Genomic DNA, 17,157 nt, shown 5'->3' with positions numbered 1-17,157 from the left:
CACATACATACATACAGTGGAATATTACTTGGCAATCAAAAAGAATGAAATCTTGCCATTTGCAACTATGTGGATGGAACTAGAGGGTATTATGCTAAGTGAAATGAATCAGTTAGAAAAAGACAAATATCATATGACGTCACTCATATGAGGACTTTAAGAGACAAAACAGATGAACATAAGGGAATGGAAACAAAACTAATATAAAAACAGGGAGGGAGACAAAACAGAAGAGACTCATAAATATGGAGAACAAACTGAGAGTTACTGGAGGGGTTGTGGGAGGGGAAATGGGCTAAATGGGTAAGGGGCACTAAGGAATCTACTCCTGAAATCATTGCACTATATGATAACTAATTTGGATGTATATTTAAAAAAATAAAAAATAAAATTATAAAAAAAAAGAAAGAGAGAGAAAGCACATAAGCAGGGAAGGGACAGAGAGAGAGGAAGAGAATCCCAAGCAGGCTCTGTGCTGTCAGTGTGTAGAGCCTGACATGGGGCTGGATCCCACAGACCACGAGATCATGATCTGAGTTGAGATCAATAGTCGGAAGCTTAACTGACTGAGTCACCTAGGCACCCCAGAACTTTTATTTTTTTTAATTTTGTATTTAAATTCAAGTTAGTTAACATACAGTGTAATATTGGTTTCAGGTGTACAATATAGTGATTCAAAACTTAACATACAACACGGGTGATCATCATAGCAAGTGCACTCTTTAATACCCATCACCTATTTCACCCATTCCCCCCAACCCACCTCCCCTCTAGTAACCATCAGTTTGTTCTCTATAGTTAAGAGTCTGTTTCTTGGTTTGCCTCTCCCTCTTTTTTTCCCCCTTTGCTCATTTGTTTTGTTTCTTAAATTCCACATGAGTGAAATAATATGGTATTTGTCTTTCTATGATTTCTTTTCTTTAGCATAATACTCTCTAGTTCCTTGATGGAACTTTTAAAGTTAATTGTAAAATGTATAAAGAAAAACCAGGGGTGTATGGCTGGCTTACTTGGTGGCTCATGTGAGTCTTGATCTTAGGATTATGAGTTTGAGTCTCAAGTTGGGGGTAGAGATTACTTTTTAAAATATATATAAAGATGGGGCACCTGGGTGGCTCAGTTGGTTGAGCTTCTGACTTCAGCTCGGGTCATGATCTCATGGTTCCTGAGTTCAAGCCCCGTATCAGGCTCTGGTCTGTCAGCATGAAGCCTGCTTTGGATCCTCTATCCCCCTCTCTCTTTGCCCCTCCCCCCCACTCTCTCTCTCTCTCTCAAAAATAAGTAAACATTAAAAAAATGTATAAGTTGGGGCACCTGGGTGGCTCAGTTGGTTAAGCGTCCGACTTCAGCTCAGGTCATGATATTGCGGTCCGTGAGTTCGAGCCCCACGTCGGGCTCTGTACTGACAGCTCAGAGCCTGGAGCCTGTTTCAGATTCTGTGTCTCCCTCTTTCTCTCTCCTCCCCCACTCATGCTCTGTCTCTCTCTTCTCAAAAATAAATAAACGTTAAAAAAATAAATTAATAAAATTAAATTAAATTAAAAAAAAAAAAAATGTAGGGGCGCCTGGGTGGCTCAGTCGGTTAAGCGTCCGACTTCGGCTCAGGTCACGATCTCACGGTCCATGAGTTCGAGCCCCGCGTCGGGCTCTGTGCTGACAGCTCAGAGCCTGGAGCCTGTTTCAGATTCTGTGTCTCCCTCTCTCTCTGCCCCTCCCCTGTTCATGCTCTGTCTCTCTCTGTCTCAAAAATAAATAAACGTTAAAAAAAAAATTAAAAAAAAAATGTATAAGGAAAAACCAAACAAAGCAAATGAACAATACCAAGACAATTTTAAAGAACAAAGTACAGGATACTTGACCTAGAACTCTCAAGCCTAATTATAAACTTATGATAATTAAGACATTTCCAAAGCCCCCAAACAAGCCCACATATATACGGAAACCTAATATATAACAGAAGTCACATTATTGAACAGTGAGTAAAGTGTTAATGGTGCTAAGAAAAATGATTATCCATGGGGATTAATTTTTTTTTTTATTTCCTACCTCACAAAATATACAAAAATTATTTCAGGTTAATTAAAGACCTAAATGTGAGGGAAAAAATGTAAATATCTAATAAGTAAATATAGGAAAATATCCTTATGATCTTGGTATAAGGAAGGATTTTTTTAAATCTTAAAAAAAGGTATTATGATCTTTGATAGAAAAAAATTCCTGAAACAGCTCACAAAAGGCATAACCCATAAAGGAAAAGATTTATTTATATATTTGGTTACCTTAAAATTTAGAACTTCTGTTCATTAGTAGACATGATAAACAAAATAAAAGACAAGTCACAAAGAAGGCAAGTATTTGTAATACAAATACTGGCAAAGAACTAGTATACAAAATATAGGACTAACTACAAAGCAATAGAAAAACACATGTAGCCCACTAGAAAAATGGGCAGATGACTTGAACAGGAACTTCTCTAAAAACTCAATGGCTAATTCAAATATGAAAAGATGCTCAATTTCATTAGTAATCAGGAAAACACAAATTTAAATAGCAAGTTTGACAATACCAAATATTAGTGAACACTGGAAACTCCTAATCCTATTAGTAGAACTGTTAATTGGTACTATTTCCTTGGAACAATGTTTAGCAATACCTAGTAGAGTTGATTCTACTCATATTCTACCCCAAAGGAGTTCTACTCCTGGGCAAGTGACTTAGAAGAATTCTTGCCCAAGTGCACAAAGAATTATATATAACAACATTTATACCAGTTTGGTTTATAATGTGTGAAAGCTGGAGATAACTAATGGCTCCATTACAGTGGAGTGAATGAATTGTGATACAGTCATACAACTGAATACCCTATAGAAATGAAAATAGACCCTTAGCAGCATGATGGAATCTCACAAAATATTGTTGAGTGAAAAAGCAAGTAAAAATAAAATACACAAGACATGGTTCCATTATATGCAGTTCAAAAATCAACAGTATGTCATTAGAGATGCATATATAGGCTGTAAAACTATAAAACAAAGCAAGAGAACATTATCACAAAAGTAAATATGGAGGTTACCTCGGGGGAGAGGGAAAACGCTATGTTCAGGAAAAAAGCACTAGGAGCTTTCAAGTATTAACAAAGTATTTTTTGTAACCTGAATAGTAGATACTCAATGTTTATTTTATTGTTTTTCTTTGAATTGTGTGTATACATTTTACACACTCTTATGTATATATATTTAACAATAAAAAAACATACTTTCTCTCTTTGTTAAAATAGATTTACATATAATACATTTGAACTGTTTCTTAAATTAAAAAAAAAGAAGAAAAATATATTTAATTTACATATATAATAGTTTTTGAAAGAAAATATTGGTAAATTCAAGTATATTAAAATTGAAATAACTCATTTTTATTATCTATATTATGTATTATGTATATTAATTCTATATTTTTATGGTTAGGAATAATATATAAAATTAATCAGCATTTACTACATGGCTCAACTATGATTAATGTTTGCATATGCAGTATATTTATTTACAGATTAGTTCTGATTACTCAACAACCTGAAAGTTAGATATCATTATCCTTGTTTTTTACATAGACACTGAAAACCCAAGTTAACCAAATTGACACCAAATAACTTAGCCATTTGGCCGACAGCCTGGTCATACCAATAATGCCATTTGAATCTGATCCCTGAACTGCATTGCTTTCAATTATATTACGGGATGGTCCTGTTCTTCACTCTGCTGTGGTCTTTAGATACACTTTTTCATAAGTGTTATCTGAGGAAGCTTTAGGACTTCCTAGGAAGAAATGATGCCAAAGCTATCAACACTGGAATTAATTACTTATTCCAAAATTCACTTTCTTAATATTCAAGATGAAGAGTCTAACAATAATTCCTTTTTCATAAATTGAGATATAACTGACAAGGGGTATAATATAACAAAGTGTATAATCCTTTCTTTAAGCATTAAAGTCTGTGTTATTTAATCATGAAATTATAAAACTGTCCTTCACTTTTAGATTAATGGTGTCCCTTTTTTGGCTAAGGGTAGGAAACTGAAAAGTGGCCTAAACTACAAGAAAAGAACATAAATACAAGCCAGGTTCTCACATCAGAAGGCCTTTTTTTTTTTTTTTTTTTTTTTTAACGCTTATTTGTTATGATAACTTCTCTCTAAATCACCTTAATTATGATACACCCAGGATAAATTTATGAAAAGTCTAAACTATGTAATATGCTTGACAAAATACCTTCTTTCCAAATTCAGTTCAGAATTATTTGATCAACCTAAAAGTACAATACCTAGTAGTTAAGTTGCTTTTATGGTCCAGATGTAATGAATGATATAGAAAGATTTCTGCTTAGTATATCAGTTGCTAAAGTCTAAATGGTAATTGAAAGTACTTAAGGATACTTTAAAAATTATATTCTTAATAATTAAACTAATACATAATAATTTAAACATTCTTCTTGTCACTTGTTTACTCTTAATTTGTTGAAGAAGAAAAGGCTTACTAAGTAAGCATGGCCTACTTCAATTTAGGCTCCATTGAGTACTGAAACTTTTTTTAAATTAGTTTGATACAAATTAATTTTTCTACGATACTACTTTTTTAAAAAAAAATTTTTATGTTTATTTATTTTTAAGAGCAAGAGAGACAGAGCATGAGCAAGGGAGGGGCAGAGAGAGAGGGAGACACAGAATCTGAAGCAGGCTGTAAGCTCTAAGCTGTCAGCACAGAGCCCAATAGGGGGTTCGAACTCACAGAAAGTGAGATCATGACCTGAGCCAAGGTTGGACACTTAACCAACTGAGCCACCCAGGCACTCCTACTGGCACTACTTTTAATATGCTCTGTAGGAAATGTATCTCTGATTTAAAGAACGCCTAAGCATGATATATAGAACAGATAAAATGAGAAATAATTTCAGCAATGATGAATTATACTATTAAAGAATCTGTTATTTTAAAATATTTTAATCTCCAGGGGCACCTGGGTGGCTCAGTTGGTTAAGCGTCCGACTTCGGCTCGGGTCATGATCTCACAGTTCACAAGTTCGAGCCCCGCATAGGGCTCTGTGCTGACATCTCAGAGCCTGCTTTGGATTCTGTTGCCCTCTCTGCCCCTCTCCCACTCATGCTCTGTCTCTGTCTCTGTCTCTCTCTCAGAAATAAATAAACGTTAAAATTTTTTTAAATCAAAAAAATAAAATATTTTAATCTCCTATTTCTCACTGATAAATTTAACAGGTATATATAGTCCTCTAATGGTTCTCAGGAGGAATTGATTTTGCTTCCCAGGGGACATTTGGCAATGTCTGGAGACATTTTTATTTGTTATGGTGGGTGGGGGTCAGTGCTAACAGTGGGTAGAGAAGCTAGGGATGCTTCTAGACAGCCTACAATGCACAGGCCTGTCTCTTGCAATAAAAAATTATCTGGCCCCAAACAGAAATGGCAATAGTGCTAAGACTGAGAAATCCTCCTCTAGGCCCAAACTAAAGGGCTCACTACAGATTTTTGTCTCTAAAAGTTTAGGATATATAAAAAGATAAAATAGAAATTATATACATATATATGTATATATATATGTACATATATACACACACATATATGTATATATATACATAGATTATATGTATACATACGTATACATATATACATATATGTGTGTATATGTTCACACTGAATACAAATGTGTGAGATGTGTGTATAAAGTAATGAGACCACTTTGTTAGCATGTGAAATTAATTGTTAACATCTAGATAATGGTTTACTGTTTATAAAATACTTTCTTGACACTCTCTCCCAGGTAGTATTATCTATACCCATAGAGTCAGTTTTCATCTCTATGATTATGGCTTTCAAATATTTATCTATAGCCCAGACTCCAGTATGTTACCACATCTTGCTGATTTTCTGTCTTCATATATCCTCCCTCCTGCCCTCTGCCCTCAGGACCACTGCATTGGTTTGGCCTCATTCTTATTTGTTTGGACTACCACGTGACTCTGTTGTCCACAGTCACACCATCTTGTGGCTAGAAAATAAGGAAATCCCTTTTTCTTAGTGCACAAATTATAATAGCTTCAATCCTGACTAATTCACAGAAATCAGCTGTCATCAAATTACCTGCCAGCTGCTTCCAAGAGCTCCCAAGTTTCTTTCATGTACTCTTCTGAGGAGGTCCACAGGGTTCTTGGCCCACTAAGGCTGAAGGCAGCAGTGTATTCCTGCAAGGTCCCACTGACCACTCACCTGGACACGGCTTTCTGCAAACTGGTACCAGCACATTGATCCCAAGGAGGAGGTGTACTGCTCTCACTTTTTCATTTCTTTCTGAAGCACAGGATAAGCCCTTCCTCAATTCCCCACAGTATAACTGAATCCAGACTACAACTTTTGACAAAACTTTGCTTCAGGTTTAAGAGTAAAAATAAAGAATGTAGAATGAGGTACTTATGCACAATGTGCACAGGCCAGACCCATGCAAAGATTCCATAGGGGAATCTCATTCCAAGCCAGTCTTCCCTGGCCAGGATGGCTTCTCCTCTAGAAATGCCCCAGGAATCTCCATGACTTGGAATCCATCCCAAATGGATGCTGGTGCCAGAAACAGGAGATTTTCCCCTCACCTGTCTGAGATGTACTGGTTTCCATTCTCCATATGATTGACAGAAGAATTTAAATTCCTTGCATACCTCCCTAAAAGAGATATGGTCCAGCCCCCAAAGATAATCATATCGGAAATACACTGGCCAATATTAGTTCACTTCCTAAAGTTTGGATAATTCAATGTTAAGTAATCTCTCCTGGGACATCAATAACCGATGGAATCTGGGCTACATCAGCCTCAGTCTAGTTCATTTTCAGTCTCTCTTCATGAACGGTTTAAAATCTTGCTGTCAGTCTCACAAAGAATCATGTTGTTATAGCAGAGGTGACTTTCCAACTAATCTCCTTCCATTCTGGCCTCATCAAGTCCACATCTTTGCTGCTGCCAATGGTTCCATAAGGAATGCAAATCTGATAAGAAACTTTTAAAAACTGAGAACAAACTGAGGGTTGATGGGGGGTGGGAGGGTGGGTGATGGGTATTGAGGAGGGCACCTTCTGGGATGAGCACTGGGTGTTGTATGGAAACCAATTTGACAATAAATTTCATATTAAAAATAAATAAATAAATAAATAGTAAAAAAGAAATCAACTAAACGGCAAATAAAGAACTAAAAAATTAAAAAAAAAAAAAAGGAATGCAAATCTGATCAGTTGCTGCTGCTGTTGCTGCTGCTGCTGCTGCTGCTGCTTTTCTTTCTAATTCTATTAAAACTGTGTTAATTTGAATGCAGTTCAGGAGTTTAAAAAATAGGAACCTAGGCAAAAGTTGTAGATATTGCTGAGAAAGGGCCTAACCCTGACCCAGCCCCGTGACTATTTATTTCCAGGGCTTTGGAGACCTGGTAGTTGACTCCAAGTGGTTTAATGGATGGGAATGTGGGCCAGGAATAGAGAGTTGATAGGAATGGTGTGGAGAAAGAAGTCCCTCCGTATGTCCCTCCTCCTCCCCCAGAAGGGGAGGGATTCAACAAACTCACCCACGGGGTGCGTGTAGACAGGCCCCTGGTGTTGCTATTGCAGCCCTAAGTACATAGTTGCTGACTGCATTGTCAAGACCTGACATGTGCTAGCAGTCATTCATTCAGCTTCTGAGCCCACCTCCAGCTGGCTGCTCAGTCATATCAGGCCCAGAGAACCTCAGGCAGGGCTCATCAGATGTCTGTCCCTAAGCCACCTGGGCCAGGCCGAGGACGCCCTCCTCCCCTGCCTGCCTCTGCCTGCCCTCTCCTGTGCCCTGCTGTTTCTGGAGCTCCTCTTACCAGCTTCTTGGATTGACTTGTTGGATTTTTAAATTTCAGTTAAGTGGGAACTTCATGCTGTGTTCTCAACTAGTCTTTTCTTTATGTAAGACTCCACCGTGGTTCAGGGCCCCTAGGTGGTTCAGTTGGTTAAGTATCAGACTTGATTTTGGCTCAGGTCACAATCTCTCAGCACAGAGTGTTTTAGAATTCTCTCTCTGCCCCTTTCCTGCTCTTGCTCTTTCTCTCAAAGTAAATAAATAAACTTAAAAAAAGAAAAAGAAAAAGAAAAACTTCCCCAGTAGTTTCACGTGGCCTTCATGACTCCCCTCTTGTTGTTTCCTTAGCCCTATCACTTCTCTTTTCCCCACCTACACCCTATGTTCAAGTACAGACATTCAGGACTACTACAAATCTCTAAACTTGGATTCTCTCTCGTGCCTCTGTCTTTGCTCTTGTGTAGGCCAGGAATGCCTTTCACCCCATCATCAGTTTCCATCTCCTCCAGGAATTCGTTCTTTGCCTCATCCCCAAGCCTGGGTTAGGAACACCTTCTCTCTGGTCTGGAGCACATCGTACTTCCCTGTGGCACACCTCTTATCACAGTGAAATGGTTTGTCTTTCCATGAGTCATGGGAGCTTCCTAAGGCAGAGGAAATGTTGTTGCCTCTGTATTCTCAGATATCTGGCACAGGGCCTGCATTAAACTAAATGCTCAGTTAAGTTTCATGAAGGTTGACTCAGTATTTTCATTTGATCCCCTTGACAATCCTTGGAAGCTAATATTATTTCCAACAGTGCTTGTAAGCATTAAATCTATTTAAGACTAAGATTAAAACAACCATGAAAATTATGGTTACAGATTAGAACATAAGTGTATGGATCATGACAATGTAGAAACAATGTAACAAATAAGAGAAAAGAGGAGAAAGGGGTGAAAAAGTAGGGTGTGTGGAAGATTTGATTTTCTCTATATTGCAGCCAAGGTTATAAAGTCAGGTTTTAAAGCTGACAGTTCAAGTCACAAAAGTACAACCACATTTCAAGATATAAAAGTAAACATTAGAAAACAGAAAAACAATGCAGTTAATTAAACTCAGGTCTTAGAGGGCAGGGATATTATTCATGGTTGGGAATATGTATAAAGGAAAAAGAAACAGAAAATACAGTATATAAAGTTATGGTAAATTTTAGCCTAAAAACAACCTAGAATGCAATTTTTGTTTTACATTTCCAGAAGAAACGCACACATAAAATATAAAATACAAACATAAAAATATAAAGATCATAAACAGGAAAAGATAGAAGCTAGAAAACATAAGAAGGGATGTCTATTATATCAATTAATTTACCTATGGAAACAAAATGACCCTCAAAAAGATTATGAAACAAAATCTAATTAAGTACTATGCACAAGAGGTACCTAATACGAAGTACCTAGAAAAGTTGAGAACTAAAAAGTTAAAAAGTCACAGAATGAAACAAACAGAAATAACTCACTGAGAAAATATTTACTACAAAATAGTAAGAAAAAGATTGAAGGAAAACTCAATAGAAAAGTGGGCAAGAAATTTGACCAGATACTAAGACCACATCTTTTAAAAAATACACAAAAAGGTGCTCTACCTCATTATTAATCAGGAAAACACAAATTAAAGTCTCTATAAACCCGCCAGAATGGCTAAATATTAAAAAAGACTAAAAATACTAAGTGTTGGCAAAGATGTAGAGAAAAGAGTACTCTCACACACTGATGGTGGAGTATATAAATTGGTAGAACCACTTTGGAAAGCAATTTTGTGTCATGTCATAAAGTTGATGAATGTGTTCTCTATCCTGTAGCAATTGCATTTCTACCTACATACTCAGCAGAAATGTGTGCATAGGTTACCAGCACTTGTGCATAAGAATGATCATTGGCCAAAAACCTGAAACAATTAAATGTCTGTCAAGGGTCATGACATAGTCATACAGTGTAAAACAATACACCAAATGAATTCCAGTGGAAGGCATGGTGCAGATGAATCTCAGAAACATAATGTTGGGCCAAGGAGAAAAGTCTACACAGCATAGATTCCATGTATATAAATTTTAAAAACAAGTGAAACTAAAGTCTAATGTAAACAAATGCACACTTAGATGGTAAAAGAATAAAAAGAACAAGGAAGTAACTACATAATGTTTCTCATTAAAGTAAGAAAGAGGAGAACCAGGAAGAGGGAGGAGGGAGGTGGAGGAAAGAGAGGAAGAGGGGAGTGTGAGTGGGAATGGAGGTGGAGGTAGGGTGCTTCTTGAGTTTTATCAGTGATTTACCTCTTGATCTGAGTTGGTGATCACATGATGTTAGCAGTAGTTTGTTCTTTCAACTGCATGTTTACGTTCATGCAATTTTCTAGATATTTTATTTCTAGATTTTATTTAACAATAAAACATTTTTTTAAGTAAAAGATAACAAACTCTAAAAACTTCCCCTGAACTTTTCAATGGCCTTTGAAAGATGTTTATGAATTTTTGGTATAAGAATATCTTCCTTGGGGGGCGCCTGGGTGGCTCAGTCGGTTAAGTGTCCGACTTCGGCTCTCATAGTTCATGGGTTCGAGCCCCTCATCGGGCTCTGTGCTGACAGCCCAGAGCCTGGAGCCTGCTTCAGATTCTGTGTCTCCCTCTCTCTATCTGCCCCTACCCTGCTTATGCTCTGTCTCTGTCTCAAAAATAAATAAACATTAAAAAAAATTTTTTTTAAAGAATATCCTCCTTGGGGCACCTGAGTGGCTCTGTCAGTTGAGTGTCTGACTCAATTTCAGCTCTAGTCATGATCTGATAGTTCGCGGGTTCGAGCCCCATGTAGGGCTCTATGCTGCCGGTGCAGAACCTGCTTGGAATTCTCTCTCCCTTCCTCTATCTCTGGCCCTCCCCTGCTCACACTCTATCTCGAAATAAATAAATAAACTTAAAAAAAAAAAAAGGATATCCTTACTTTAGAGGTCTTGAAAACTAAAAATACAAAAGAGGCTATAATGATAAAAAATCTGTCAAATACACATTTGTGTGTGGAAACTATCACTCATTTAGCAAATTCATTTGTCTCAAAGGCTATCAGTCCTAATGCACTTATAATGCTACCAGGTCTTTGCTTTGAGATAATATTCTTTTGTTCACTCAAAATCAATTTTAAAATTTTAAACAATAACAAATCCATGGGTCATAAAGAGGACATAGTCTAAGATGATAAATTTCTCGGAGTCTGGTGGCATTTCTTCAGTGTTTGGCAAAAAGTGGTAAACAACTAATTTTTAAAAATTTCTAATATTCATTTGATAGTAACTATTTCTAAAAATATATATAAAATTAAAAAGTCAAGCATTTACAATTGATTTTCTAGTAGCCATTAGGTAGATAGGTATTGAGAAAAATGATTGAAATTATGTATTCTAATATATTATTATATTAATTAATTTAGTCCCCTATGGGGTATTTGGCAACAATGTTTGGAGACATTTTTTTATTGGGGCAATAAAGTGGGGGAGTGGTACTAATGGCATCTATTGGGTAAAGTCAGGGATGGTGTTAAATATCCTACAATGCACAGGAAAGCCCCCTGACAACAAAAAGATGATCTGGCCTCAAATGTCAATAATATTGAGGTTGAAAAACCTTGGAATAAATTAGCCAAGAGAGAAGAGTTATTAGATATCGTTAAGCAAAAAAGATTAAAGTTAATTGGTTCCATTTATGTAAAAAAAAAAAAAGTGTGAGTATATGTAATGTATATAAATATACACATACATGCACAAAAATGTTAATGGTTGAATGCTGAAATCATGGTTGAATTTTAAGGTTTTTTGCTTTCATTTTGCTTATCTGAAATTTCTGGGTGTTTTTTTTTTTCTGTCATTCATTACATTACTTGAACCATAAGAAAAAACAAAGTTTAGTTTCTACCAAAGAAAGAACATTGGTTTTGGTACCAGAAAGAACTGGGTTTTAACACCAGTTGTCTTTCACTGAAAGTATTACTATTTTTAATGTTCTGAGACTGTTTTCTTTTGGTAACATGGGGAATTGATGCCTCTCATATTGCTCTTTTTGTTTTAGTTTAAATACAAGTACACACACATACACACACACCTCAAGAGAAAAAAAATTGAGTAAGAATTCATTTTACTATTATCTTTAATGTTTGAGGGAAAGTATATTTATTTAGAGGGTAGGAAGATAGGTGAAGGTGTGTGCAGATTCTGAAGGTCATTTCTAGGCATGTTCACATGTTAGACGTTAGCCTCCCGTTTATATCTATGTCACTTAAAAACTTTGATTTAACAATGAATTCCTTTTTCTTTTTCCATTCAAAATACAATCAACAAGTACCTATAATGTACTAGGCATTGTGCTAAGCACAGTGAAAATAAATGGGGGAAAAAGACTCTATCTATTTTCAAGGGAGTCTAATGAGCAGAGAATAACACAAACAACTGGTTATAACACAATGTAGCAAATACAATCACAGACATATCCACAGGATATTATGGGAATAAAGAGGAGGAACAATTAGCTAGTACTACTAGTATGCTAGTACTATGCTTATGCCATTCTCATGATTAGATCTATTTTTGGTTCATAAATAAAACAGATTGATAAAGTTTTTGGGTTTTGTTTCATTTTGTTTTTTTCTTAGAGCATGTAAGCAGGGGAGGGGGTAGGAGAGAGAGAATGAGAGAGACAGAAAGAGAGAGAGAGAGAGAGGGAGAGAGAGAATCTTAAGCAGGCTCACCGCTTAGCATGGAGCCTACCATAGGGCTCAATTCCACTGCCCTGAGATCATGACCTGAGCCGAAATCAAGAGTCAGATGCTCAACCAACTGAGCCACCCAGGTGCCCTGATAAAAGTAATTTTCTAACCACAAACAGGAAAGAAGACAGTAATGGATATGAAGGTCTAGAAGGTGCCTAAATCAGAATTACAGTGTTGGGAGCAGCAATAAACAAAGGAAATTAAAGGATATTATATGTACACAATCTCCCTTAAAGCAGAAATTAGATGGTGGGGTGAACTTGAGTCTGTTTCCATCCTGTTACCATCAGATGGTTCTGAAATGCCTGGCTGTCATCTGGGGTAGGAGATGAAAGGCTCCTGAGTGGGAAGAAAAAGAATCAGTGTACAATAAATAATTTATATGTTAGATTGGGATAGAGTTCTTTAAAAAAAAATTTTTTTTAATATTTATTTTTGAGAGAGAGAGAGAGAGACAGAGACAGAGTGTAAGCAGGGGAGGGGCAGAGAGAGAAGGAGACAGAATCCGAAGCAGGCTCCAGGCTCTGAGCTGTCAGCACAGGGCCCCAACTGGGACTCAAACTCACAAACCGAACTGTGAGATCATAACCTGACTGACACTCAACCAACTGAGCCACCCAGGTGCCCTGGGATAGAGTTCTTTTAAAAATCTGCCTATAACTGCAACTATTTAACGTGCTAGTATTACTCTCTTGTGCTAGCAGGAAGTGGTTAAGAAATAAACATTTTGTGGAGATATGAAGATATTTGGGATACCAGGAATCAGTGTGCTTCATACTGGACTATGCTTTGAATAGCTGGTGGATTAGAGAATTGAGATGAAGAGTACATGGTTCCAAAAGAAGTCAACATCAACTGAAGAATACAGTGAAGAGAGCAGCAGAACAGAGGTTCGAATTGAATATGGGTCTTTGGTTGACAGAGAACTTTTCCAGCAACTTAGTTGTCCCTTATCTTCTGTTTCACTCTCTGTGGTTTTAGTTACCCATGGTCAACTGTGCTCCAGAAGTAGATGTTCCTCCTTCTGACATACAGGTTAGCAAGTAGCCTAACGCTATGTCACAATGCCTATGTCACTCACTTCACTTCTTGTCACTCACCTCACTTCATCACATCACATAGGTATCACCTCACATCATCACAAGAAAAAAGGTGAGAACAGGACAATAAGGTATTTTGAGGGGGAGAGAGAGAGAGAGAGAGAGGCCACATTCACCTATTACAGTACATTGCTAGAATTGTTCTATTTTATATATATATATATATATATATATATATATATATATATATATATATATATATATATGGTTTCAGGTATCCACTGGGATCCTGAGCCTTAGCTTCTACAGATAAGGAAATAACTACCACATTTCATTTAGAAAGCAATAAGAAACCGCAGACGATATATTGTTTTTTTCAGATTTTCAAAAATACCTGTTTTGATCAAACTGGAGATCATAAGAAACTGCATGATGCTTACTATAAGGAAAGACTATTAGAACCAAAATTAACTGCCAGGTTCACTGCCCTACTATGAGGCCACTGAAGATAATGGGCAGAGAACATACTGGGTAGTCCCACTGCTGGTGCTAGGCAAATACTGGAGTCCTCCAGCTTAAGTCCTCACACATTCTATTCCCTAGGTCTAGAACACCATTTAAGGCGGCTGATTCCTCCTCATCGTTCAGTTGTCAGTTGAAATAGCACTTCCTCAGGAAAATCTTCCCTTTTCTCCTCTTCCCCATCTCCATCCCCTCCCCATAGGTATCTCCCAGTAATAAGCTCTTGAAGTTGTAATTAGATAACGGGTTTGGTGGTTAGTTCCCTCTTCCACACCTCAACCTCTCATCCTTAAATAAGCTTTAGAAGGGCAGAAGGGCGGGGACCCTGTTTTTCTCACAACAGGTGGGCATCATCTCCAGTGCCTTGCGGTACTGGTATATAGCGTGTAATCGATAAGCATGTGTTGAATGAACAGATAAGCTTTTGTTAACTGTTTACCAATGCCAGGCCCATAGAAGCACTCAAATAAACAGCAGTTACTGAAATACACATTCATTAGCTCATTTCATTTGCACGAAACCAGAAGTAAGAAACCCGGTATTGCGGTCTAGAAAACTACGGCAAGTTAAGCAGCCCGCCTGAGGTCAGGCGACCGCAGAGCAACAGCGCCGGGCCTGGGAGCCAACCCTGTCCACTTCCTTGGCCGGGTCCTTCTCGGTTACGCCAGGAGGCAGCCCTCAGGTTCGCCCTCCGCGGCTCTGCCTTCGCTGCCGACCTGCCCCCTGCAGAAGCTCCTTTCTTCGGTTCGAAGGAGTCCCCCAGCGGGAAGTTGCGCCGAGGTGGCGAAGAAGACCTTCCAGGGGCGGCGGGGCAGGCGTGAAAGCCGCTCCTGGAAGGGAACCGCTCCGCCTGAGTCGCATCCTGGCGTGGGGACTCAGGTGAACAGGGCCCAGAAGGCCAGAGGCTCTGCCACCTCTAGGACCAGGAACAGTCTGCGGAACCCTGGCTCAAGATTCCCCAATCCGCGCCTCCGGCACGCGTGCTCCCCGCGGCCGCTCTAGGACGCTGGAGGGGGGAGGGCCTCCTCTCTGTGGTTGGGACCCGGCCTACCGCCGGGAGCCGCCCACCTTGGGGACGGGCCGCTCGAGTCCCAGGCAAGGCACGGGCCTTGCGTTAAACCCAACACCCCGCGAGCTGGAGCAGAAGCTGTGAGAAGGCGAGGAGGCCCGGGGGACGCTCTGGCCTCTGTACCTGACTCCATGCCCTGGCTGTCTCCGGAAAGTCTGATTTCTAAATATCTTGGAGAACAACGCGGTCAGTTTTGCCCCAAATTACACCTCTTTTGCTGTGTGGCAGAAAGAAAAAAAAAAAAAAAAAAACCTACCATTTCTTAGTTTGTCATTACTGTTTTCTAGTGATTTCTCGTGTGTACCCCTGGTTTTGTTTCTAATTGTTGTTGTAGAATCTTTGATGTGATGGAAGCGTTTGAGTTACCCCTCTCTGCAATTCCCTGAGCACTGGGTGGAATATGGCACCTGGACTTCTTTCTCCTAGCAGAGCTAACACCCTTAGAGAAAACAATTGCTCTACCTAATGTTGTGGTTAGAACCACAAACATTAAAGATGAGCAGGGCTAGAGCCCAAAGCACTGGCCCAAATGCAAACAGAAACAACTGGTAATGAAAATAGAGGGTAATGGAAATAGCAAGAAAATGAACTGCTATGTGTATTTCTAAATGTGCAGTTATTGACTAAAAAAACCTTTCATGAACTAGTATGTGTATTTCTAAGTGTACAGTTATTGACTAAAAAAACCTTTCACGACTAGGTTTACTAAGAATTGGAGTGCCTGGATGGCTCAGTAGAGCATGTGACTCTTGATCTCAGGGTTATGAGTTCCAGCCTCATGTTGGGTGTAGAGATTACTTTAAAAAAATGTGTATTAAGAATTGTTAATAATTCTTAAATGTTCTGCAGTAGAGGAGTTTCTGCATTATGAAGGCAATTTAGATGATTTTAACAAGATGGGGAAGCATGACTTCATATGTTTATTCTTTATTAAAAAGGCTTTTGTCAGTTCCCCAGGTCTTTAAGAAGCCTAATTCCATTTATTTTCACAGTTGTACTCTGATAAATACCAATTCCAAAATCAAATATTTCTTTATGTTTAGATAGATATAGGTAGAAACATTCTTGTGTGGGTCAGTGAAGAGATATGAATAATTTAGCTACACAGAAAAAAATAGAATTGATGCTCCTGACTAGTTAAAAACCCCAAGGAATTCGGTTTCGGTTGGAAAGTCCTAGAGCTATTTCACAATACTTATTAACGAGCTTATTATATTATCCATTTTAGGAATCTGTCTTGGCAATCTTTTATTCTTAGTGGTTCCTTCTAATAACGTCCTCACTTTATTGCTGTATGCATAATGATGTTCTTTAGTATATCCAAGAGAGTTTTTGATGTTGGAATATGCAATGACTCAAGTTTCACTCTAGCAGCTTGAAAGAGTGATAATGAGGTGCTCTCCTTTTTACATTTATACTCCCCTTCCGGGCGTATAATTTCATTTAAAAGTTGGTATTATTCTTCTAGATTTTCTATTCAATAATGAAATACAAAGCAATGATTGTTCCCCTAAGAACAACTTTAAGTTTTCTGAAAGCTAGGATAAGGACTTTGCAGCAAACTGTAAAGGTATCATTTGGGAATTTAGCACAATATGCTTCAAACCCAGATAAAAGGAAAGGTTCTAAATTAAAGTATGTGGATGAAGATCTATAGTCTGGCACTAAATCAATGGAGATGTAGTGGGTGGCAAATAGAATTGCAGGAAGAAAGTGAAGCTATCTGGTTGCCTGGAGCTTTTATTTGTAGGGCTCAAGTCCGCTCAGCATTGCAGGAAAAATTACTTAAACCACAAAGACAGAAGGAAAAAGGGTATTTGAGGGTGTGAAGCTCAATACTAAAATACTAAAAATACTCAAT

This window comes from Panthera pardus, unplaced genomic scaffold (assembly GCF_024362965.1).
Source record: "Panthera pardus isolate Hobbes unplaced genomic scaffold, ASM2436296v1 HiC_scaffold_2, whole genome shotgun sequence".
NCBI classification, from domain to species: Eukaryota; Metazoa; Chordata; class Mammalia; order Carnivora; family Felidae; genus Panthera; species Panthera pardus.
Note: the sequence above shows the minus strand (reverse complement) of the source record.